Below are 24,877 nucleotides of genomic sequence, written 5' to 3'. Positions count from 1 at the left end.
TTTGATTATATGTTTCTCAGCATGTTCCTCCTTGGGTTTATTCTGTATGGGAATCTCTGCACTTCCTTGACTTGAGAGAATGTGTCCTTCCTCATGTTAGGGAAGTTTTTGGCTATAATCTCTGCAAATATTTTCTCAGGCCCTTTCTCTTTCTCTTCTCTTTCTGGGATCCCTATAATGCAAATGTTGGTGCATTGAATATTGTCACAGAGGTCTCTGAGACTGTCCTCATTTCCTTTCATTCTTTTTTCTTTATTCTGTTCTGTGACAGTGATTTCCACCACTATGTCTTCCAGCTCACTTATTCGTTCTTCTTCCTCAGTTATTCTGCTATTGATTCCTTCTAGTGTATTTTTCATTTCAGTTATTGTATTGTTCATCTGTTTATTTGTTCTTTAAATCTTCAAGCTCCTTATTAAACATTTCTTGTACCTTCTCAGTCTACACCTCCATTCTTTTTCGAGATTTTGGATCATCTTTACTATCATTACTCTGAATTCTTTTTCAGATAGATTGTCTATCTCCTTTTCATTTAGTTGTTCTCAGGGGTTTTTATCTTGTTCCTTCATCTACAACATATTTCTCTAACTTTCTGTGTTTGTGGTCTCCTTTCTGCAGGCTGCAGAGTCGTAGTTCCTCTTACTTCTGGTGTCTGCCCCCTGGTGGGTGGAGCTGGGTTTTGTCCCTCTGGTGGTCAAGGCTGTGTTAAGGGGTGTGTTTTGAGGTGGCTGTGAGCTCAGTATGACTTTAGGCAGCCTGTCTGCTGATGGGTGGGGCTGTGTTCCTATCTTGCTGGTTGTTTGGCCTGAGGAGTTCCAGTGCTGGAGCCTGCAGGTTGTTGGGTGGGGCCCAGTCACTATATTGTTTCTCTTTCTTTTATCTCTTATCTCTCTAAGACACAGTAGTCCATGGAATCCAGAATTATATTATCACAACCCAACTTCCTTTCATTCAGGTGGAACACATTGCAGTTCTTTTTCTTTTCCTTTGTGCTCAGTGTAGTTTCACTTGCTTAAGGGTACTACATCCAGAGGCCTGTCACCTGGCCCTTCAGAACAGAGTTCCTGGTGTGAAATGGCTCTGTCAACACCTCAGTTCAAGAACTTACTCACTTAGTAACTGAAAGTTTGTATTCTTTGACTGACATCTCCCCAATTTTCCCAGCCCTCAACCCCTGGCAACCACTTTTCTATTCTCCGTTTCTGAGTTTTGCATTTTTAGATTCCACATACAAGTGATATCATAAAGTGTATGTCTTTCTCTTTTTGACTTATTTCACTTAACATAATGCCCTCAGGGTCTATCCATGTTGTGGCAAATGGCAGGATTTCTTTCTTTCTCATGGCTGCATATATATAATTTTTTATTAGGATGTTTCCATATACTGGCTATTGTGAATAATGCTATAGTGAACATGGGGATGCAGATATCTCTTTGATCATGATTATATTTCCTTGGATATATGCCCAGAAGTGGGATTGCTAATCATATGGTAGTTCTACTTTTAACTTTTTGTAGAACCTCTATACTGTTCTCCATAGTGGCTGAACCAATTTATTTACCCACCAACAGTGTATAAGGGTCTCCCTTTCTCTATATCCTTGCCCACACTTAACTCTTGTCTTTTTTTTCCTTTTTTTCTTTTTTTTTTTTTTTGCGGTACGTGGGCCTCTCACTGTTGTGGCCTCTCCTGTTGCAGAGCACAGGCTCTGAGGCCATGGCTCACGGGCCCAGCCGCTCCGCAGCACCTGGAATCTTCCTGGACCGGGGCAAGAACCCATGTCCCCTGCATCAGCAGGTGGGCTCTCAACCACTGTGCCACCAGGGAAGCCCTAACTCTTGTCTTTTTGATGATAGCCATTCTGACAGGTGTGAGTTTATCTCATAGTAATTTTGATTTGCATTTCCCTGATGATTAGTTATGTTGAAAATCTTTTCATATGCCTGTCGGCCATCTGTATATTGTTTTTGGAAAAATGTCTATTCAAGTTGTCTATCCATTCTTTAATCTGTTTACGTGTTCTTGTTACTGAGTTATATGAGTTCCTTGTATATTTTGGATAGTAAACCCTTATCAGTTACATGATTTGTAAATATTTTCTCCCATTCTGTAGGTTGCCTTTTTATTGTGTTGATCATTTTCTTTGCTGTTCAGAGCTTTTTAGTTTGATGTAGTCCCACTTGTTTACTTTTGCATTTGTTGCCTTTGCTTTTGGTGTCAAATCCAAAAATATCATCACCAAGACCAGTTTCAAGGAGCTTACTACCTGTATTTTCTTCTAGGAGGTTTATGCTTTCAGGTTTTAGGCTCAAGGCTTTAATCCATTTTGAGTTGATTTTTGTGTATGGTGTAAGATAGTGGTTCAGTTTCATTATTTTGAATGTGGCTATACAGTTTTCCTAGCACCATTTACTGAAAAGACTGCCCTTTCCCCATTGTATATTCTTGACTCCTTTGTTGCAAATTAATTGATCATATATATGGGGGTTCACGTCTAGGCTCTCTATTCTGTTCCATTGATCTATGTGTCTGTTTTTATGCCAATCCTATACTGTTTTGATAACTGTAGCTTTGTAATATAGCTTGGAATCAGAAAGTGTGATGCCTCCAGCATTGGTCTTCTGTCTCAAGATTGCTTTGGCTTTTCAGGTCTGTTTTGGTTCTATACAAATTTTAGGATTGTTTGTACTCTTTCTGTGTAAAATGCCATTGGAATTTTAATAGAGACTGTGTTGAATCTAGAGGTCTCTTTGCATAGTATGGACATTTTAACAACATTTATCCTTCCCATTCATGACCATGGAATATCTTTCCATTTATTTATGTCATCTTCAATTTCTTTCATCAGTGTCTTTCAGGTTTCAGTGTATAGATCTTTCACTGCCTTGGTTAAATTTATTCCTAGGTATTTTATTCTTTTTGATGCAATTGTAAATGAGTTTGTTTTCTTAATTACTCTGATAGTTTGTTATTAGCACATAAAAAGGCAACATTTTTGTACATTGATTTTTGTATCCTATAAATTTACTGGATTTGTCTTTAGTTTTCATAGTTTTTTTGTGGAGTCTGTAGGAGTTTCTACATATAGTATCACATCATCTGCAAATAGTGACAGTTTTACTTCCTCCTTTCCAATTTGGATGCCATTATTTCATTTTCTTGCCTCATTGCTCTGGCTAGGACTTCCAATGCTATGTTAATAAAAGTGGTAATAGTCAGCATCCTTGTCTTACTCTTAATCTTAGAGGAAAGCTTTCAGATTTTCTCCATTGAGTATGATGTTAGCTATGGGTTTGTTGTATGTGGCCTTTATTATGTTGAGGTACATTCCCTCTGTACCCATTTTGTTGAGAGTTTTTAATCATAAATGGTTGTTGGGTTTTGTCAACTGTTTTTCTATATTTATTGAGATAGTTATATGATATTCATCCTTCATTCTGTCAATATGCTGTATCACATTGCTTGATTTGCAGATATTTAACCATCCTTTCATCTCTGGAATAAATCCCACTTGATCATGGTGTATGATCCTTTTGTTTTGTTTTGAGGTTTAAAAGGACGCTAGATTTCACATTTATTTCTGCTGAAATGAAGAAATAATGAAGGCAACTCCTTCTAGGTTAATGCAAGAGACAGCATTACAAATCAATATATGTCACCAACAGATAAAAGACACATGTCTCTGGTTAATCAAAATTCAATTTTTGTAAGCAAAAAACCCCCAGCAAATTCAAAGCAAACTTTTTTTTCTACAATTTTTCATTTACACCTGATTAGCCACCTATTTTTTCTTACATATGAAAGTTTTAAAATGGCATGACTGATATTGTCATTAAGTGGTATCAGAGAATCAGTTTTTGTCAACAGATTAAACATTTGATTCCAGCTTCTGAGTAATTATATATTTCTTCTTTTTCTTTTTTTATTGAAGTATAATTGACTTAAAATATTATGTTAGTCTCACATGTACAACATAGTGATTTGATATTTTTATACATTACAAAATGATCACTGTGATAAGTCTGGTTACCATACAAAGTTATTACAATATTATTGACTTTATTCCCCATGTTGTACATTTCATCTCCGTGACTCATTTATTTTTGTAACTGGATGCTTCTGTCTCTTAATCTCCCTTACCTTTTTCACTCATAGCCATACCCCCTCCCCTCTGGCAACCACCTGTTTGTTCTCTGTATCCATGACTCTGTTTCCATTTTGTTATGTCTGTTCATTTGTTTTGTTTTTTAGATTCTACATATAAGTGAAAGCATATGATATTTGTCTTTTTCTGTCTGATTTAAATTTTACTTAGTATAAATACCCTCTAGGTCCATCTTTCTTGTCTCAAATGGCAAGATTTCATTCTTTTTTTGTGACTGACTAATAGTCCATTGTGTGTGTGTATATATACACACACATACTACCTCTTCTTTATCCATTCATCTATACATTGACACTTAGGTTGCTTCCACATCTTAGCTATTGTAAATAATGTTCACACAGTGAACATAGGGGTGCATATATTTTCAAATTAGTGATTTTGTTTTCTTTAGAAAAAATCCCAGAAGTAGAATTGGTGGATTGTATGGTAGTTTTATTTTTAATTTTTTTAGGAACTGTTGTACTCTTTTTCATAGTGACTGTACCAATTTACATTCCCAACAACAGTGCACAAGAGTTCCCTTTTCTCCACATCCTTCCCAACACTTGTTATTTGTTGTCTTTTTGATAATAGCCATTCTGATAGGTGCGAGATGATATCTCATTATGGTTTTGATTTACATTTCCCTGATGAGTGATGTTGAACATCTTTTCATGTGTCTGTTGACCATCTGTATGTCTTCTTTGGAAAAGTGTCTATTCAGGTTCTCTGCTCATTTTTGTTTGTTTGTTTTTCTCTGCCCATTTTTTAAATCACGTTGTCTGGGTTTTTTTGTTTGTTTTTTATTTTGATGTTGAGTTGTATGACTTCTTTGTATATTTTGGATATTAACCCTTATAAGATAAATCATTTGCAAATATCTTCTCCCATTTAGTAGGGTGCCTTTTTGTTTTGTTGATAGTTCCCTTTGCTGTGCAAAAGATTTTTAGTTTAATATAGTCCCATTTGTTTATTTTGCTTTTGTTTCCTTTGTCTGAGGAGACATATCCAAAAAAATATTGCTAAGACTGATGTCAGAGAGCATACTGCCTATATTTTCCTTTAAGCATTTTATGTTTTCAGGTCTTACCTTTGAATCTAGTTCATTCTGAGTTTATTTTTGTATGATATAGTGTAAGAAAGTAGTTCAGTTTGATTCTTTGCACGTAGCTGTCCAGTTTTCCCAGCAACATTTATTAAAGAAGCTGTCTTTCCCCAGCTTCCTTTGTTGTAGATTAATTGGCCATATAATGTGGGTTTATTTCTAGGCTCTCTATTTTGTTCCACTGATCTGTGTCTGTTTTTGTGCCAGTACCACACTGTTTTGTTTACTGTAGCTATGTAGCATTGTTTGAAATCAGGGACAGTGATGTCTCCACCTCTGTTCTTTCTCAAAATTATTTTGCCTATTTGAGATCTTTTCTGTTTTCATACAAATTTCAGAATTACTTGCTCTAGTTCCATGAAAAATGCCATTTGTATTTTGATAGGAATTGCACTGAATCTGTAGATTGCCTTGGGTAGTATGGTCATTTTAACAATATTAATTCTTCCAATCCATGTGCATTTGCTTGTGTCATTTTCAATTTCTTTCATCATTGTACGATCATTTTCTGAATACAAGCCTTATACCTTATTGGTTAGATTTATTCCTAGGTATTTTATTCTTTTTTGCACAATTGTAAATGGAATTGTTTTCTTAACTCCTCTGATAGTTGTTGTTAGGGTATAGAAATGCAACAGATTTCTGTATTTTAATTTAATATCCTGCAACATTACTGAATTCATTCTATTTTTTTTTTTGGTGGTGTCTTTAAGATTTTTATATATATATATAGTATCATGTCATCTGCAAACAATGACAGTTTTACATCTTTCTTTCCAATTTGGATTCCTTTTGTTTCTTTTTCTTTTCTGATTGCTATGACTAGAATTTCCAATACTATGTTGAATAAAGTGGTCAGAGTGGGCATCCTTGTCTTGTTCCTAATCCTAGAGGAAATGCTTTCAGCTTTTCACCCTTGAGTATGACGTTGGCTGTATGCTTGTCACACGTAGACTTTATTATGTTGAGGTATGTTCCCTCTATACTCACTTTGTTAAGAGGTTTTTTTTTTAATGATAAATGGGTGTTCAATTTTGTCAGAAGCTTTTTTTTGCATCTATTGAGATGATCATGTGATTTCTATTCTTCGATTTGTTGATGTGATGTATCACATTGATTTTTGTGTGTGTGTATATGGGGCCATCCTTGCATTTCTGGAATAAATGCTACTTGATCATGGTGTATGATCCTTTTAGTGTATTGTTGAATTTGGTTTGCTAATATTTTGTTGAGGATTTTTGTGTCTATGTTCGTCAGTGTTACTGGACTGTAGTTTTCTTTTTTGGGGGTGTCTTTGTCTGGTTTTGGTATCAGGATGATGCTGGCCTCATAGAATGAGTTTGGAAGTATTCCTTCTTCTTCAGTTTTTTGGGAATAGTTTAAGAAGGATATGTGTGAACTTTTCTTTAAATATTTGACAGAATTTACCTGTGAATCTGTCTGGTGTAGGACTTTTGTTAGGAGTTTTGTGTTTTGTTTTTGTTTTTTTATTACTGGTTTATTTTCATTATTGGTAATCAGTCTCTTCATATTTTGTTTCATCCTGATTCAGTCTTGGGAGATTGTGTGTTTCTAGGAGTTGATCTGTTTCTTCTAGATTGTCCATTTTATTGACATATAATTGTTTGTGGTAGTCTTTTATGATCATCTGTATTTCTATGGTTTGGTTATAACTTCTTCTCTTCCATTTCTGATTTTATTTATTTGGGACCTCTCTTTTTCTTCATGAGTTTGGCTAAAGGTTTATCAGTTTTGCTTATATTTTCAAATAACTAGTTCTTAGTTTCATTAATCATTATTATTATTTTTAGACTCAGATTCATTTATTTCTGCTCTGATATTTATTATTTTTTTCCTTCTACTAACTTTGAGTTTTGTTTTTTCTTCTTTTTGTAGTTCATTTAGGTGTAAAGTTAGATTGTTAATTGGAGATTTTTCTTGTTTCCTGAGGTAGGCTAATACTGCTATAAACTGCCCTTTTAGAATTGCTTTTGCTGCATCCTATAGATTTTTGGATCATTGTTTCTACTTTCATTTGTTTCTGAGTATTTTTTTAATTTCCTCTTTGATTTCTTCAATGACACATTGGTTGTTTAGTAGCATATATTTTAGCCTCCACATGCTTGTTTTTTGCAAATTTTTTCTTGTAGTTTATTTCCAGTCTCATAGTGTCATGGCCAGAAAAGATGCTTGATATGATTTCAATTTTCTTAAATTTACTGTGACTTTTATTGTGGCTGAGTATGTGATCTATTGTGGAGAATGTTCCATGCCCATTTGAAAAGAATGTGTTTTCTGCTGCTTTTTGAAGGAATGTTCTGTATATATATATAGAGAGAGAGTTCATCTGATCTAAGCTGTTGTTTAAGGCCTCTGTTTCCTTATTGATTTTTCTATCCAGATGATCTGTCCATTCATGTAAGTGGGGTGTTAAAGTCCACTATTATTATTGTGTTACTATCAATTTCTCCCTTTTGGTTTGTTAATATTTGCTTTATGTATGTAGGTGCTCCTATATTGAGTGCATATAAATTTACAATTGTTATATCTTCTTGTAGGATTTATTCCTTTATCATTATGTAATATCCTTTGTCTCCTGTTACATTCTTTGTTTTAACGTTTATTTTGTCTCATTGATACCCCAGATTTCTTTTCATTTCCATTTATGCCAAAGGATGGAATACCTTTTTCCATCCCCCTCACTTTCTGTGTGTGTCTTCAGATCTGAAGTAAGTCTCTAGGCAGCATATATATGGGTCTTGTTTTTGTATCCATTCGGCCACTCTATGTTTTTGATTGGAGCATTTAGTTCATTTACCTTTAAAACAATTATTGCTAGGTATATACTTATTGCCAATTCTTTTCTGGTTGTTTTTGTATTTTTCTTTTGTTTCTTCATCTGTTGCTCTCTGTGATTTGACTATCTTTAGTGTTATGTTTGGATTCCTTTGTCTTTTGTGTGTATGTATCTATTATATATTTTTGGTTTGTGGTTACTATGAGCTTCAAATATAAAAGTATAACTATATATAAAAATATGTATGGTTATCTTAAGTTCAAACACATTCTAACAACACTGCAATTTTACTCCTTCCTCCCAACACACACACATTTGGCATAATTTTTTTTTTTTTTTTTTTTTTGTGGTATGAGGGCCTCTCACTGTTGTGGCCTCTCCCGTTGCGGAGCACAGGCTCCGGATGCACAGGCCCAGCGGCCATGGCTCACGGGTCCAACTGCTCCACGGCATGTGGGATCCTCCTGGACTGGGGCACGAACCCGTGTCCCCTGCATTGGCAGGTGGATTCTTAACCACTGTACCACCAGGGAAGTCCTACCTTGAACTCTTTATTGGATAGATTCCTTATTTCCACTTAGTTCTTCTTCTGGGGTTTTGTCTTGTTCCTTCATGTGGAAAATATTCTTCTGTCTATTCATTTTGCCTAGTTATCTGTATATTTCTATATATTATGTACGTCAGTTACTTTTCCTGATCTTAGAAAAGTAGCCTTATGTAGATGTCCTATGGGGCCCAGCAGCACACTCGCCTCTTGTTTCCAGGGCTGTACACTCTAGGGTGCCTCCTATATGGGCTGCATGGGCCCTTCTGTTGTGGTGAGGCCAACTAATGTGGGAGTCCTGGTAGGCATGGCTGGCCCCAGGTCTGGTTGGCTGCCAGGCCCTGACTCATGCAGTGGCTGCCAGATCACTGGTGGGTGGGGTCAAGTTCATAGGCATAGTTCAGGTGCCTATGTGGCCTGGAGGGCCCTGGGATTGGTGATGGCCTGCTGGTGGGCAGGTGCCACCACAGCTGGCTTCCCAGTATGTGTAGTCATAGGGCTGGTTTCAGCCTGCTGGTGGGTGGGGCCATGTCCCAGCATGGCTGGCTGTGTAGTCAAGGGAATCACAGGGCTGGTGCCAGCCTGTTGGTGGATGTGTAAGCCCCTGGCACTAATAGGCTACAGAGAGGACTCCAAAATGGAGCTTACCAGCACAAGCATCCTTGTAGTAGAATAAGCTCCCCCCAAAATGGTGCTATCAGCATCTATGTCCCCAGAGGGAGCTCCAGTTGGCTCCTGAATCTCAAGGATGCTCTCCAAGATCAGTAAGTGGGTCTGACCCAGGCTCCTTTCAAATTACTGCCTCTGCACTGGAACTCAGAGTGTGTGTGATTATATGCATGCCCTTTAAGAGCAGAGTCTCTGCTTTGTACAGCCCTCTGGCTTTCCTATACACAAGCTCCACTGGCCTTCAAAGCAGGACATTCTTGGGGCTTGTTTTCTTGGTGAAGGACCCCCAGGCTACAGAGCAGAGCATGGGGCTCAGTCTCCCCACTCATCAAGGAGAACTTCTGCAGTTGTGATTATCCTCTCATTTGTGGTCACCTGCCCTGGGGATGTGGTGATTATCCTCCCATTTGTGGTCACCTACTCTGGGGATGTTGGTCTTGACTATACTAAATCATCTTGTAGTGCCTTATTTATATATTTAGTTGTGGAAAATCTTTTCTGCTAGGCCTCAGGTCATTCTTATAGATAGTTGCTCTGTAGATAGTTGTAATTTTCCTGTGCCTGTGGGAGTAAGTGTGCTCAGGGTCTTCCTACTCTGCCATCTTGGCCACACCTCCCTGGTGTGTGATCCTTTTAATGTATTGTTGAATTCTGTCTGCTGATACTTTGTTGAGGATTTTTGCATCTGTATTCATCAGGGATATTGGCCAGTACTGTTATTTTCTTGTAGTGTTCTTGTCTGTTTTTGGTATCACGGTAATGCTGGCCTTGTAAAATGAGTTTGGAAGTGTTTCCTCCTCTTTGATTTTTTGGAAGAGTTTGAGAAGGATTGACATTAATTCATCATTAAATGTTTGGTAGAATTCACCAATGAAGCTATCTGGTCCTGGATTTTTGTTGGGGGGTTTTCGACTAATTATTCAATCTCCAACTAGTAACTGTTTGGGGGTTTTTTTTTTTTTTTTCATATTCTCTATTTCTTCCTGATTCAGTTTTGGTAGATTGTATGTTTTAAGAATTTATCAATTTCTTCTAGGTTGTCCAATTTGTTGGTGAATAATTGTTGATAGTAGTCTCTTATGATCCTTTGTATTTCTATGGTATCAGTTGTAACATCTCTTTCCTCTCTAATTTTATTTGAGTCCTCTCTTCTTTTCTAGGTGAATCCAGCTAAAGATTTGCCAATTTTGTTATCTTTAAAAAAAAAACAGCCCTTAATTTTAGTGATCTTTTCTGTAGTCTTTCTAGTCTGTATTTCATTCATTTTCATTTTGATCTTTGTTTCCTTCCTTCTACTAATTTTGGGCTTTCTTTGTTCTTTTTCTAGTTCCTTGAAGTATAAAGTTAGTTTGTTTATTTGCAATCTATCTTATTTCTTAGTGTAGGCATTTATCACTCTGAACTTCCCTCATAGAACTTCTTTTGCTTCATTACATAATTTTGGTATGTTGTATTGCCATTTTCGTTTTTCTCAAGGTATTTTTAAAATTTCACTTTTGACTTATTCCTTGACCCATTGGTTCTTCAGTAGCATGTTTAATCCCCACATATTTATGAATTTTTCAGTTTTGTTCTTGTAATTGATTTCCAGTTATACCATTCATGTCAGAAAAAATGCTCGATCTGATTTCAATATTCTTAAAATTATTAAGATGTATTTTTTTGCCTAATATATGTTATATCCTAGATATGTGCACTTTGAGGAAAATATGCATTGTTACTTTGGGGGGGAATGTTCTGTATATATCTATTTAGTTCCTTTAATTTAATGTATCATTTCAGGGTGATCTGTTCACATTGAAAGAGTTTGGTGACCTATGAGCTTCATGAACTTATATATCCAAATCTCTCTTCAGATTTGGGAAGTTCTCAGCCATTATTTCAGGGTTTTTAATTAATTAATTAATTATTTTGGCTGCGTTGGATCTTTGTTGCTGTGCACAGGCTTTCTCTAGTTGTGGCGAGCGGGGGTTACTCTTCGTTGCGGTGCGCGGGCTTCTCATTGCAGTGGCTTCTCTTGATGCAGAGCATGGGCTTCTAGCTGCGTGGGCTTCAGTAGTTGCAGCACACAGGCTCAGTAGTTGCGACATGTATGCCCTAGAGTGTGCGGGTTTCAGTAGTAGGATCTGCATCCCTTTTATGCTATCCAAGAGTCCTATTTGCCACTCTCCTGGCCTCTTCCTGTCCCCCAGTGATGCTGCTGATAACTCAGTACTCTGGATGAAGTAAGAGATAAATGGGCCTCATTGGCTGTATCCTGTACAGCTGGGAAAGCTACTTTGCCCAGTTTTTAATTGCAGTGGTGGTGGTTGTTGAGTTTTAGGGGTTTTTGTGTACTCTGGATATTAGTCTCTTATAGGATTTGCAAATACTTCATCCCATTCTATGGATTGCCTTTTCACTCTCTTGATAGTTTTAAATTTTGCAGAAAAGTTTAGATTTTGGTAATGCCCAATTGATCTGTGTTTTTCTTTTGTTGCCTGTGCTTTTTGTGTCATATCCAAGAAAGCATTGCCATATCTAATGTCATGAAGATATTCCTCTATGTTTTTGTCAATAGTTTTATAGTTTTAGCTGTTACGTTCAGGTCTTTGATCATTTCTGCATTAATTTCTTTTAAATTTATTTCTTTTATTTATTTATTTTTGGCTGCGTTTGGTCTTCATTGCTGCACATAGGCTTTCTCTAGTTGTGGTGAGCGGGGGCTACTCTTCATTACGGTGCATGGGCTTCTCGTTGCGGTGGCTTCCCAGAGCATGGGCTCTGGGCGCATGGGCTTAAGTAGTTGCAGCACATGGGCTCAGTAGTTGTGGCTTGTGGGCTCAGTAGTTGTGGCTCACGGGCTCTAGAGCACAGGCTTAGTAATTGTGGCACACAGGCTTAGTTGCTCTGCAGCATGTGGGATCTTTCTTTTTAAGGGCCAGATTTTTAAAAATTAATTAATTAATTAATTTTATTTTTGGCTGCATTGGGTCTTCGTTGCTGCACACAGGCTTTTCTCTAGTTGCAGCGAGTGGGGGCTACTCTCCGTTGTGGTGCACGGGCTTCCCATGCAGTGTCTTCTCTTGTTGTGGAGCATGGGCTCTAGGCACATGGGGTTCAGAAGTTGTGGCAAGCGGGATCAGTAGTTGTGGCTTGTGGGCTCTAGAGCACAGGCTCATTAGTTGTGGCACACAGGCTTAGTTGCTCTGTGGCATGTAGGATCTTCCCAGACCATGGCTCGAACCCATGTCCCCTGCATTGGCAGGCGGATTCTTAACCATTGTGCTACCAGGGAAGCCCTGCATGTGGGATCTTCCTGTTCCAGGGCTCGAACCCGTGTCCCCTGCATTGGCAGGCGGATTCTTAACCCCTGCACCACCAGGGAAATCCCATTCTGCATTAATTTTTACATGTGGTATAAGATAAAGGACCAATTTCATTCTTTTGCATGTAGATAGCCAGTTTTTCCAGGATTATTTTTTGAAAGGAGAGTCCTTTCTACCTCTCAATGGCTTTAGCACCTTTGTCAAAATCATTTGACTAGGTAAGAGGGGGTTTATTGTGGGCTCTTTATTCTAGTCTCTTTATTCTGGTCTATATTTCTTTCCTTAAGCCAATATCACAATATTTTGATTACTTCAGCTTTGTAGTAAACTTTGAAATCAGGAAGTATGAATCCTCTAGCTTTGCTCTTTTTAAAAATTATTTTGGCTATTTGGGGCCCCTTAAAATTCCACATGAATTTTTGAATGGGTTTTTTATTTCTGCAAAAAAATGTTTTTGGGTTTTTAGTAGAAATTGCATGGAATATATATATCCCTTTATGTAATATTACCGTCTCAATAATATTGTCTTCTAGGCCATGATTAAAGGATGTTTTCCATTTATTTATATCTTTAATTTCTTTTAACAGTGTTTCATAATTTTCAGTTGAAAGTCTTTTACCTCCTTGGGTAAATTTATTCCTAAGTATTTTATTCTCTTTGATGATTTTGGAAATGGATTTTTTCTTATTTTCCTCTCTCAATTGTCAATTATTATTGTATATAATTGCAACTATTTTTTAAAATTGATTTCATACCCTGCAACTTTGCTTAATCCATTTATTGGATCTAGTGGGGTTTTTTGTGTGATAGTTAGGATTTTCTATATATAAGGTCATGTCACATGTGAATAGAGATAATTTAACTTCTTCTCTTCCAATGTGAATGCCTTTTGTTGCTTGTCCTTGCTGAATTGCTCAGGCCAGGACTTCCAATACTGTGGTGAATAGAAGTGGTAGAAGTATCTTGGTCTTAGGAAAAACCTTTCAGTCTTTCACCTTTGAGTATGCTGTTAACTGTGGGGTCTTCTAAAATCATGTTGAGAAAGTTCCCTTTTAATTCCTAGTTTGTTAAGTTTTTACCATGAAAGGGTGTTAAAATTTGTCAAATGGATTGTCTATAACATTTGAAATTATCATGTGGGTTTTTCCTCCATTCTATTAATGTGGTGTATTACATTTCATACATTGTACCATCCTTGCATTTCAAGAATAAATCCCACTTGAGAAGAACAAAATTGATAAATCTTTAGCCATAATGACCAAGAAAAAAAAGACAGGATTCAACTACTAAATCAGAAATGAAAGGGGGAGCATTACTACCAATTTTACAAAAATAAAAAGGGTTGTAAGAGTACTATGAACAATTGTACACCAATAATTGGATAACCTAGATGAAAGGGACAAATTCCTAAAAATGCACAATCTAGAAGACTGGATAATAAAGAAATGGAAAATCTGAATAGACTTATGACTAGTATGGGATTGAATCTGTAGTCAAAACTGTCCCAACAAAGAAAAGTCCTGGACCAGATGCTTCACTGTGAATTCTATAAAATATGTAAAAAGGAACTAGCACAAATCCTTCTCAAATTCTTCCCAAAAAATGAAAGAACACTTTTAAATCATTTTAAGAGTCCAGGGCTTCCCTGGTGGTGCAGTGGTTAAGAATCCGCCTGCCAGTGCAGGGGACACGGGTTCGAGCCCTGGTCTGGGAAGATCTCACATGCCGTGGAGCAACTAAGCCCATATGCCACAACTACTGAGCCTGTGCTCTAGAGCCCGTGAGTCACAACTACTGAGCCTATGTGCCACAACTACTGAAGCCCACGCACCTAGAACCCGTGCTCCGCAACAAGAGAAGCCACTGCAGTGAGAAGCCTGTGCACCACAATAAAGAGTAGCCCCTGCTCGCCACAGCTAGAGAAAGCCTGCATGCAGCAACAAAGACCCAACACAGCCAAAAAAAACAGGGAAGAGTCCAGTATCACCCTGATACCAGTGAGAGACAATAATACTACAGGCAAATATCTCTTATAAATATTGATGCAAATGTCTTAATCAAATATCTAATTGAATTCATCATCATTTTAAAAGATTATATATCATAACCATGTGCATGCCACCTCTTAGCATCATTCCACCACCACTGGGCTCTCAAAGCTAGAAATTAAATTTCACTTTTGAACATAAGTAGCACTTTATCTCTACTTTCATAATACCGTTTCAACCTGGTATTACAGTTATTTGTATATAGTATGTTTCTCAGATTTTCCTCTATATTCAATCATATAATCTGCAAATAATGAGAAAATTTTTTTTCCTTTTTATCATAATTTCTTTCCTTGGCCAAGACTTGTAACTGCTATGTTATAAGCAGTTGTGTCTAATTTAAGCAAAAAGATTATTTAAAATGATATGAATTAGGTCACTAAAACTACAGAGGTAGGAGATGCTGAGCTTGGATGCTACATAGCAAGGAAAAATGTTGCCATTCAATATTTATGAAACTCTGCCATAGAAGGGCCAGAAGATCTAGTTGCCACCACCATGAAGCTTGCAAAAAGATCCAGTTTAGCACGTCAAGTGTGTTTGTGTGGTAAAACATACCTGGATTCCTATAGACAGGAAGTCTTAAAAATATTATAGCTTTCAGTCTATTCAGTATAGCAAAATAAGAATTTAAACAGGTAGAGTGAGTCTTTCTAAACTATCTGCCATGTACCTCTTTTCTTTTTCTTGTTATACTTACCTCTTTTCTTTTCTTGTTATATTTACCAGAACCTTGACACCATTTTGAATGGAAGAAGTACTAGCAAGCATTTGACCTTACTTGTGGTATTAAGTGAAGTTCTTAAAAACAAGTTTTATAATCAATATTTATTAGATATTTATTAGATATTTATTATTAGATATTTATTAGAAGTTTATAGTAGATACCCATAATCAGATTAAGGAGGTTCCCTTCTACTTCCAGTTTCCAAGTTTTTATTTTTTTAAATCATGTATGGATGACAAACACCTTCCCCAACAATTAATATTACCTTTATTAAGGCTGTGGATTCAATTAACAGATTTTATTTTACTTTTAAATTTTATTGGAGTATAGTTGATTTATAATGTTATGTTAGCTTCAGGTGTACAGCAAAGTGATTCAGTTATACATATGCATATATTCATTCTTTTTCAGATTCTTTTCCCATATTGGTTATTACAGAATATTGAGTATAGTTCTTTGTGCTATACATTAGGTCCTTCTTGGTCATCTATTTTAGATCCTTGTTGGTTATCTATTTTATATATAGTAGTGTGTGTATGTTAATTACAAGCTCCTAATTTATCCCCCTTCTCCACGTCTCCTCTTTGGTAACCATAAGTTTGTTTTCAAAATCTGTGTGTCTGTTTCTGTTTTGTAAATGAGTTCATTTATATCATTTTTAAAAATTAGATTCCACATATGAATGAAATCATATGATACTTGTCTTTCTCTGTCTGACTTACTTCACTTAGTATAATAATCTCTTAGGTCCCTCCATGTTGCTGCAAATGGCATTATTTTGTTTTTATGGCTGAGTAATATTGCATTGTATATATGTACCACATCTTCTTTATCCATTCCTCTGTTGATGGGCATTTAGGTTGCTTCCATGTCTTGGCTATTGTAAATAGTGATGCAATGAACATTGGGGTGCATGTATGTTTTCAAATTATGCTTTTCTCCAGATATATGCCCAGTAGTGGGATTGCTGGATCATATGGTATTTCTACTTTTAGGGTTGTTTTTCAAGTCTCTTTTTAAAAAAATTATTTATTTTATTTTTGGCTGTGTTGGGTCTTCATTGCTGTGCGCAGGCTTTCTCTAGTTGCGGTGAGCAGGGGCTACTCTTTGTTGCAGTGTGTGGGCTCCTCATTGTGGTGGCTTCTCTCGTTGCAGAGCACAGGCTCTAGGCACGCAGGCTCAGTAGTTGTGGCACACGGGCTTCAGTAGTTGTGGCTCACGGGCTTAGTTGCTCTATGGCATGTGGGATCTTCCCGGACCAGGGCTCGAACCCTTGTCCCCTGCATTGGCAGGCAGATTCTTAACCACTATGCCACCAGGGAAGCCCTATTTTTCGTTCTTTAAGGAAGCTCCATACTGTTCTCCATAGTGGCTGTACCAATTTACATCCCACCAACAGTTGTAAGAGGGTTCCCTTTTCTCCACACCCTCTCCAGCATTTATTGTTTGTAGACTTTTTGATGATGACCATTCTGTCTGGTGTGAGGTGATACCTCATTGTCATTCTGATTTGCATTTCTCTGATAATTAGTGATGTTAAACATCTTTTCATGTGCTTTTTGGCCATCAGATTTTAAAAATATTGAACCATCTTTACATTCTTGGGATAATGTGGTAATCTTTTTAATTATTAATTCAATTTCTTTACTTGAAATGGGGCTATCCAGACTGTTTCTTCTTGGGTAAATTTTGGTAATTTTTCTCTTTCAAGAAATTTGTCAATTTCAATAAATAAAACAAATTTGTCGATTTGTCAATAAGTTGTCTAATTTTTGATATAAAGATGTTCAGAATATTCCATTATCATTTTTTTTGATGGGATCATATTAAAGTCTTTATTGAATTTGTTACAATATTGCTTCTGCTTTATGTTTTGTTTTATTGGCCCCGAGGCATGTGGGATCTTAGCTCCCTGACCAGGGATTGAACACTCACCCCCTGCATTGGAAGGTGAAGTCTTAGCAACTGGACTGCCAGGGAAGTCCCTCCATTATCCTTTTAATGCTTGTAAAAGCTGTAGTAATGTCCCTTTTTTGATGCCTCATATTGGTAATTTGTTTCTTTTCTCTTGGCTCTTTATCAGTCTAAAGATTTATCAATTTTTATTGATGGATTTAAGAAAATAGCTTTTGGTTTCACTGAATTTCTCTATGGTTTGTCTATTTTCCTTTCATTTATTTTTGCTCTTAGTTTTCTTCTGCTTACTTTTGGTTTAATTTGTTCTTCCTTTCTAGTCTTTAAAAAACAAAACACTTTTATTGAAACAGAATTCACATACCATACAAGTGAACAACTTAAAATGTACTATTTAATGACTTCAGGTATATTCAGAGAATTGTGTTTTCATCATCACAATCAACTTGAGAACACTTTCATTAACCCAAAAAGAAACCTAATGCCACCACTCCCTAATTTCCCTACCCCAGGCAACCACTTATCTGCTTTCTTTTTTAGATTTGTCTATTCTGGACATTCATATATATGGAATCATACAATATACAGTCCTCGGTGATCAATTTCTTTCGCTTAGTGTATTTTTAGGGTTCATCCATCTTGTAGTATGTATCACTACTTCACTTCTTTTTTTAAAAGAACCTATTTCCTATTTATTTGTTTGTTTGTTTATTTTTGGTTGCGTTGGGTCTTCGCTGCTGTGCGTGGGCTTGCTCTAGTTGTATCGAGCAAGGGCTACTCTTCATTGTGGTGCGTGGGCTTCTCACTGCAGTGGCTTCTGTTGTTGCAGAGCACAGGCTCTAGGCACGTGGGCTTCCGTAGTTGCAGCACTCGAGCTCAGTAGTTGTGGCTCGCAGGCTCAAAAGCGCAGGCACACGGGCTTAGTTGCTCCGCGGCATGTGGGATCTTCCTGGACCAGGGATCAAACTTGTGTCCCCTGCATTGGCAGGCGTATTCTTAACCACTGCGCCACCAGAGAAACTACTTCATTTCTTTTTATTGCTGAGTAATATTCCCCATTGTATAGCTTTTCTAGCTTCTTAAAGTGGAAACCTTGTTACTAATTTTTGGACCTTTCTTATTTCTAATGTAGACATTTGGTGCTGTAAACTTGCATCTAAGCACGAATTATTTCCATCATACTTACTAAATGTTTTCTCTATTTTTCTAATTGAATACATTTATTTTATTATTACATTTTTTTGGTTTTTATAATGCCTTTAATGTTTCAAGAAAAAAAGGAATATGATGAAGAACATGATATCTGATGAATACATCTAGCAGGCTCAACTGTTATACAACCTGAAGATTTTAAAGACAAGTTCTTCAAACCAGCACTTCATCAAAATGAGTACATTTCTTTCAGCTGTTCTTGATCAAGTAACTAAGTCACTTGATCAAGAACAGCTGAAAGGGAAGGGTGAGCTGTGACGGGGCGAGAGAGAGTCATGGACATGTACACACTAACAAACGTAGTAAGGTAGATAGCTAGTGGGAAGCAGCCGCATGGCACAGGGATATTGGCTCGGTGCTTTGTGACAGCCTGGAGGGGTGGGATAGGGAGGGTGGGAGGGAGGGAGACGCAAGAGGGAAGAGATATGGGAACATATGTATATGTATAACTGATTCACTTTGTTATAAAGCAGAAACTAACACACCATTGTAAAGCAATTATACCCCAATAAAGATGTTAAAAAAAAAAGAACAGCTGAAAGAAATGTACTCATTTTGATGCGATCAGGGTTTCTCAACCTTGGCACTACTGACACTTGGGACTAATAATTTTTTTTTGAGATGTAACTCACATAACATTATATTAGTTTCAGGTGTACAATGTAATCATTCAATACTTATATATATTGCAAGATGATTACCACAGTAAACCATTAACATCCATCACCACACAGAGTTACACTTTTTCCATGTGACTTCTTTGTCTTACAACTGGAAGTTTGTACTTCCTGACCTCCTTCACCTATTTTGACCCCGCCCCCATCCCTCACCTTTGGAAACCACCAACTCTGTCCTCTGTATCTATGAGTTTAGGTATTTTGTTGTGTTATCTTTCTAGATTCCGCATGTAAGTAAGTAAGATCATATAGTAGTTATCTTTCTCTCACTTATTTCACTTGACATAACATCCTGAAATCCGTCTCTGGTGTCACAAATGGCAAAATTTACTTTTTTATGGATGATTAATATTCTATTGTGTGTATATATATCACATTTTCTTTGTCCATTCATCCACTGATGGACACTTAGGTTGCTTTCATGTTCAGTGCTGCAAAGAACGTGAGGGTGCCTATATCTTTTCAAGTTAGTGCTTTCATTTCCTGCAGATAAACAGCCAGAAGTGGAATTGCTGGATCATATGGTAGTTCTATTTTTAATATTTTGAAGAACCTCCATACTGTTTTCCATAGTAGCTGCACCATAAATACACTAATTAAAATTTTTTTTTGGTTTTATACTGTAAATGTTAAAAGTTAAATATTTTTCTGTAGTTACTGCTATATCCTATGGGTTTGATAATTAGTATTTTCATCATCTTTCATATGTAACTAATTTCCATTCTGGTGTCAGATGTTCATTCTCTAGATTTCTTGGGCAAGTGTCACAGGAACAATATTTTCTGAGTTCTTGCATATTGATAGATTTGTCTGTGCCCTTTATACTTAAAGGGTAGTTATGCTGGATATAAAACCTTTCATTCACTTTTCTTTCCTTGACTACCTTAAATATATTTTATATCCATTTTCTTCTGTGATAAAGTGTTGCTGTTGACATCTTCTAATGATCTAATTCTCTCTCTCTGATAAGTAATGTGGTCTTTTTGCCAAAATGCTCAAAGGAAATTTTTTTGCTCTTTAAAATCTGGTCATTTTATGAGTATGTATTGATGTTGGTCATTCTGAGTTGTTATTCTCTGGTACACAATGTGCTCTTTCAATATATAGTTTTAAACGTTTTTATTTTAAGAAAGTATTGTGTCCGTCCCAGCCTACTGATAGTGATGCTATTGGGTAGGAATGCCTGAGACACTTGCCTGGGTCCCTATTACTTGTGGGAGTCCCCGCAGACGTTTTCTGGACTGGAGCCAAGGTTGTGGCTGGACCAGCCCTTGTGGTTCTTACTATGATTGCAAGGAGCACCTCAGCAAAAACCATCAGGGAACTTTGAAGAACAAGATTACTCAAATATCCTAGAGGGTACACAGCACCTACCAAGGGCCACACAGTAGGTCACGGGTAGAGTAGGAGGGAGGGACCACAAACCTGGTGGTCTGCCTTTATTAAGTTCCGAGGGTGGTGTGCCTGAGATTTTGTGGGTTCACTCTTTATTGGCAAGCTTCAAGTATAAGAGTGGGAATAGGGCATGGGAAGTGAAAAGCAGGTATGCTCAGGTGGTCATTTATCTAGGACACAGGGCTTTCTAAAAGCGAAACTTCATGTGTGGGGCAGCCTGATTCCTTATCTAGTTGTTTTGCTTGTAGCTGTGTCATAGAGCTGGCAATATGGTTATTCAAGATGGATGCCTTTGAAATGGATGTCTCAGCACTCAAAAGCTTAATGTCAGGCATACTACAGACAGTTTTCTTGAAATATAACTTTTAAGCATGCTTCTCTTTACTTGGTTTTGTTGTTTATTTAGGGATTCCCATTATCTCTGTTAGATCTTCTTTGCTTATTTTCAGTTTCATTTTCTTTTGGATTGTTTTATTAATTTCTTTTTTATTTTAAAAACTGTCCTCCTTTTTATGTTTTATTTATCCATTTATCTGTTGATGGACACTTGGGCTGCTTCCACATTTTGGCTCTCGTAAATACTGCTGCTATTAAAGTGAGTGTACAAATAAATATCTGAGTCTCTGCTTTCATTACTTTAGGATATATACCCAGAAGAGGAATATATAGTGGCTAAACTATTTTACATTCCTACCAACGATGTGTGAAGATTCCAATTTCTCCACAGCCTCACCAACACTTGTTATTTTTTATTTTTTTGTGATAATAGTCATCTTAAAGAGTGTGAGAGTTTATCTCATTGTGGTTTTGAGTTGCATTTCCCTAGTCATTGTGATGTTGAGCATCTTTTCATGTGTTGATTAGACATTTGTATTTCTTCTTTGGAGAAATGTCTATTCAAGTCCTTGATCTTTTTTTAAAATTTGGGTTATATTTTGTTGAGTTATGCGGATTTATTTCTAGGCTCTCTATTCTATACTAATTGTCTATGTCTTTATGCCAGCATCACACTATTTTGATTACTGTAGCTTTATAGTAAGTTTTGAAATCAGGAAGTGTGAGACTTCTGTTGTTACTCTTTTTCAAGATTATTTTGGCTATTTATGGTCCCTTTTGATTCCATATTAATTTTATTTATTTATTTGAAGTATAGTTGATTTACAATGTTGTGTTAATTACTGCTGTACAGCAAAGTGAATCAGTTATACAATATATACATTCTTTTTTTCATATTGTTTTCCATTATGGTTTATCATAGGATTTTGTACATAGTTCTCTGTGCCATACAGTAGTAGGACCTTGCTGCTTATCTCTTCCATATATAAAAGCCTATATGTGCTAACCCCAATGTTCCAATCCATCCCTCCCACAACCCTCTCCCCCTTGACAACCACCAGTCTGTTCTCAATGTCCATGATTCTGTTTCATACATAGGTTCATTTGTGCCGTATTTTAGATTCCACATATAAGTGATATCATATGGTATTTGTCTCTGTCTGACTTACTTCACTTAGTGTGATAATCTCTAGTTGTATCCATGTTGCTGCAAGTGGTATTACTTTGTTGTTTTTTATGGCTGAGTAGTATTCCATTGTATATATGTACCACATCTTCGTGATCCATTCATCTGTTGGTGGACATTTGGCTTGTTTCCATGTCTTGGCTATTGTGAATAGTGCTGCTATGAACATAGGGGTGCATGTATCTTTTTGAATTATACTTTTGTCCAGATATATGCCCAGGAGTGGGATTGCTGGATATATGGTAATTCTATTTTTAGTTTTCTGAGGAACCTCCATACTGTTTTCCACAGTGGCTGCACCGACTTACATTCCCACCAACAGTGTAGGAGGGTTCCTTTTTTTTCCTCATCCTCTTCAGCATTTGTTATTTGTAGACTCTTTAATGATGGACATTCTGACTGGTGTGAGGTGGCACCTCATTGTAGTTTTTTTTTTTGGAACTCCAAATTAATTTAAATTCTAAATTTCCCCCCCTTTCTGAGCTTGGGCCTACTTCAGGCTGGAAAACTAGCAGCAGTTTCTGACCCCTCTGGGTTGGGTCGAGGAGAGGTAAAATGGGATAGAGAGCAGTGGCTGGTGCTGCTGTAATTGGGCCACCATGTGGCGACAGTTGTCTGTGGAGGTGGTGTGCACAAGGGGGGCCCTTCTTTTCACTGTAGTTTTGACTTGCATTTGTCTAATAATTAGCAATGTTGAGCATCTTTTCATATGCCTATTGGCATCTTTATGTTTTCTTTAGAGAAATGTCTATTTAAATCTTCTGCCCATTTTTGGATAGGGTTATTTGTTTTTCTTTTGTTATTGAGTTGTATGAGCTGTTTGTGTATTTTGGAAATTAAGCCCTTGGCGATTGCATCATCTGCGAATTATTTTCTCCCATTCTGTGAGTTGTCTTTTCATTTTCCTTATGGTTTCCTTTGCTGTGCAAAAGCTTTTAAGTCCCATTTGTTTATTTTCATTTTTATTTCTAGTGCCTTGGGAGACTGACCTAAGAAAACATTGGTATGATTTAGGTCAGAATGTTTTGCCTGTGTTCTCTTCTAGGAGTTTTATGGTGTTGTGCCTTATGTTTAAGTCTTTAAGCCATTTTGAGTTTATTTTTGTGCATGGTGAAAGGGTGTATTCTAACTTCATTGATTTACATATGGCTGTCCAACTTTCCCAGCACCACTTGCTGAAAAGACTTTTTCCCATTGTATATTCTTGCCTCCTTTGTCAAAGATTAATTGACTGTAGGTGTGTGGGTTTATTTCAGGGCTCTCTCTCTATTCTGTTCCATTGATCTGTATGTCTGTTTTTGTGCCAGTACCACGCTGTTTGGATTACTGTAGATTTGTAGTATCTTCTGAAGTCTGGGAGGGTTATGCCTCTGGCTTTGTTCTTTTTCTTCAGGATTGCTTTGGCAATTCTGTGTTTTTTGGTTTATATGAATTTTAGGATTATGTTTTCTAGTTGCATGAAAAAGGTCATGCGTAATTTGATAGGGATTGCATTAAATCTGTAGGCTGCTTTGGGTAGTATGGCCATTTTAACACTATTCTTCCAATTCAAAAGCATGAGATATCTTTCCATTTCCTTGAATCATCTTCAAATTCTTCTATTAATGTTTTATAATTCTCAGCATATAAGTCTTTCACCTCCTTGGTCAGCTTTATTCCTAAGTATTTTATTTTTGGGGGTGTGATTTTAAAAGATATTGTTTTTTTACATTCCCTTTCTGGTATTTCATTGTTGGCATAAAGAAATGCAGCCAATTTCTGTATGTTAATCTTGTATCCTGCTACCTTGCTGAATTCGTTTATCAGTTCTAGTAATTTTTGTATGGAGTCTTTAGGGTTTTCTACATATAATATCATACCAGCTGCATATAATGATAATTTTACCTCTTCCCTTCCAATTTGGATATCTTTTATTTCTTTTTCTTGTCTGACTGCTGTGGCTAGGACTTCCAAAACTATGTTGAATAGAAGAGGTGAGAGTGGGGATCCTTGTCTTTTTCCAGGTTTTATCAGGAAGGATTTCAGCTTTTCACCAGTGAGTATTATATTGGATGTGGATTTGTCATAAATAGCTTTTATTGTCCTGAAATCTGTTCCCTCTATACCCACATATTAATTTTATGATGGGTAAAAAAAATCATTGGGATTTTGATAGGGAATATATTTTCCTATCCTTTTGCTTCCAACTTATGCATGTCTTTAGATAAAGTGAGTCTCTTTAAGACAGCATATACTTGGGTCATGCTTTTTATCCATTATGTCAATTTACGTCTTTTGACTGGGGAGTTTAATCCATTTACATTTAAAGTAATTACTGCTAGGGATGGCAAAATTACTTTTGCCATTTTTTCTTTATATCTTACAGCTTTTTTTTTGTCCCTCATTTCCTCTATTACTGCCTTCTTTTCTGTTTACTTTCTTTGTAATGACACGTTTTGATTATTTTTCATTTCCTTTTGTACATATTCTATAGATACTTTCTTTGTGGTTAGCACGTGGACTACACATAACATCCTAAAGTTATAACAATCTAATCTGAATTAATACCAGTTTCTGCAACCCCATCAAAAACTCTACCCCTTTACAGATCCACTCCCCTTTATGTTAATGAAGTCACAAATTCAGCTTTATATATTGTACTCATTAACATATTTATAATTTTTTATGCATTTATCTTCTAAATCCTCTAGGAAAAAAGAGTGGAGTTGTAACCCAAAGTCACAATGTTGATTTTTCTGTTGTTCCATATATTTACCTTTATTATATTTATATCTTCATATGATTTCCATTCAATGTCCAGAGTCCTTTTAACTT

Source organism: Delphinus delphis, chromosome 16 (assembly GCF_949987515.2).
Source record: "Delphinus delphis chromosome 16, mDelDel1.2, whole genome shotgun sequence".
NCBI classification, from domain to species: domain Eukaryota; kingdom Metazoa; phylum Chordata; class Mammalia; order Artiodactyla; family Delphinidae; genus Delphinus; species Delphinus delphis.
Note: the sequence above shows the minus strand (reverse complement) of the source record.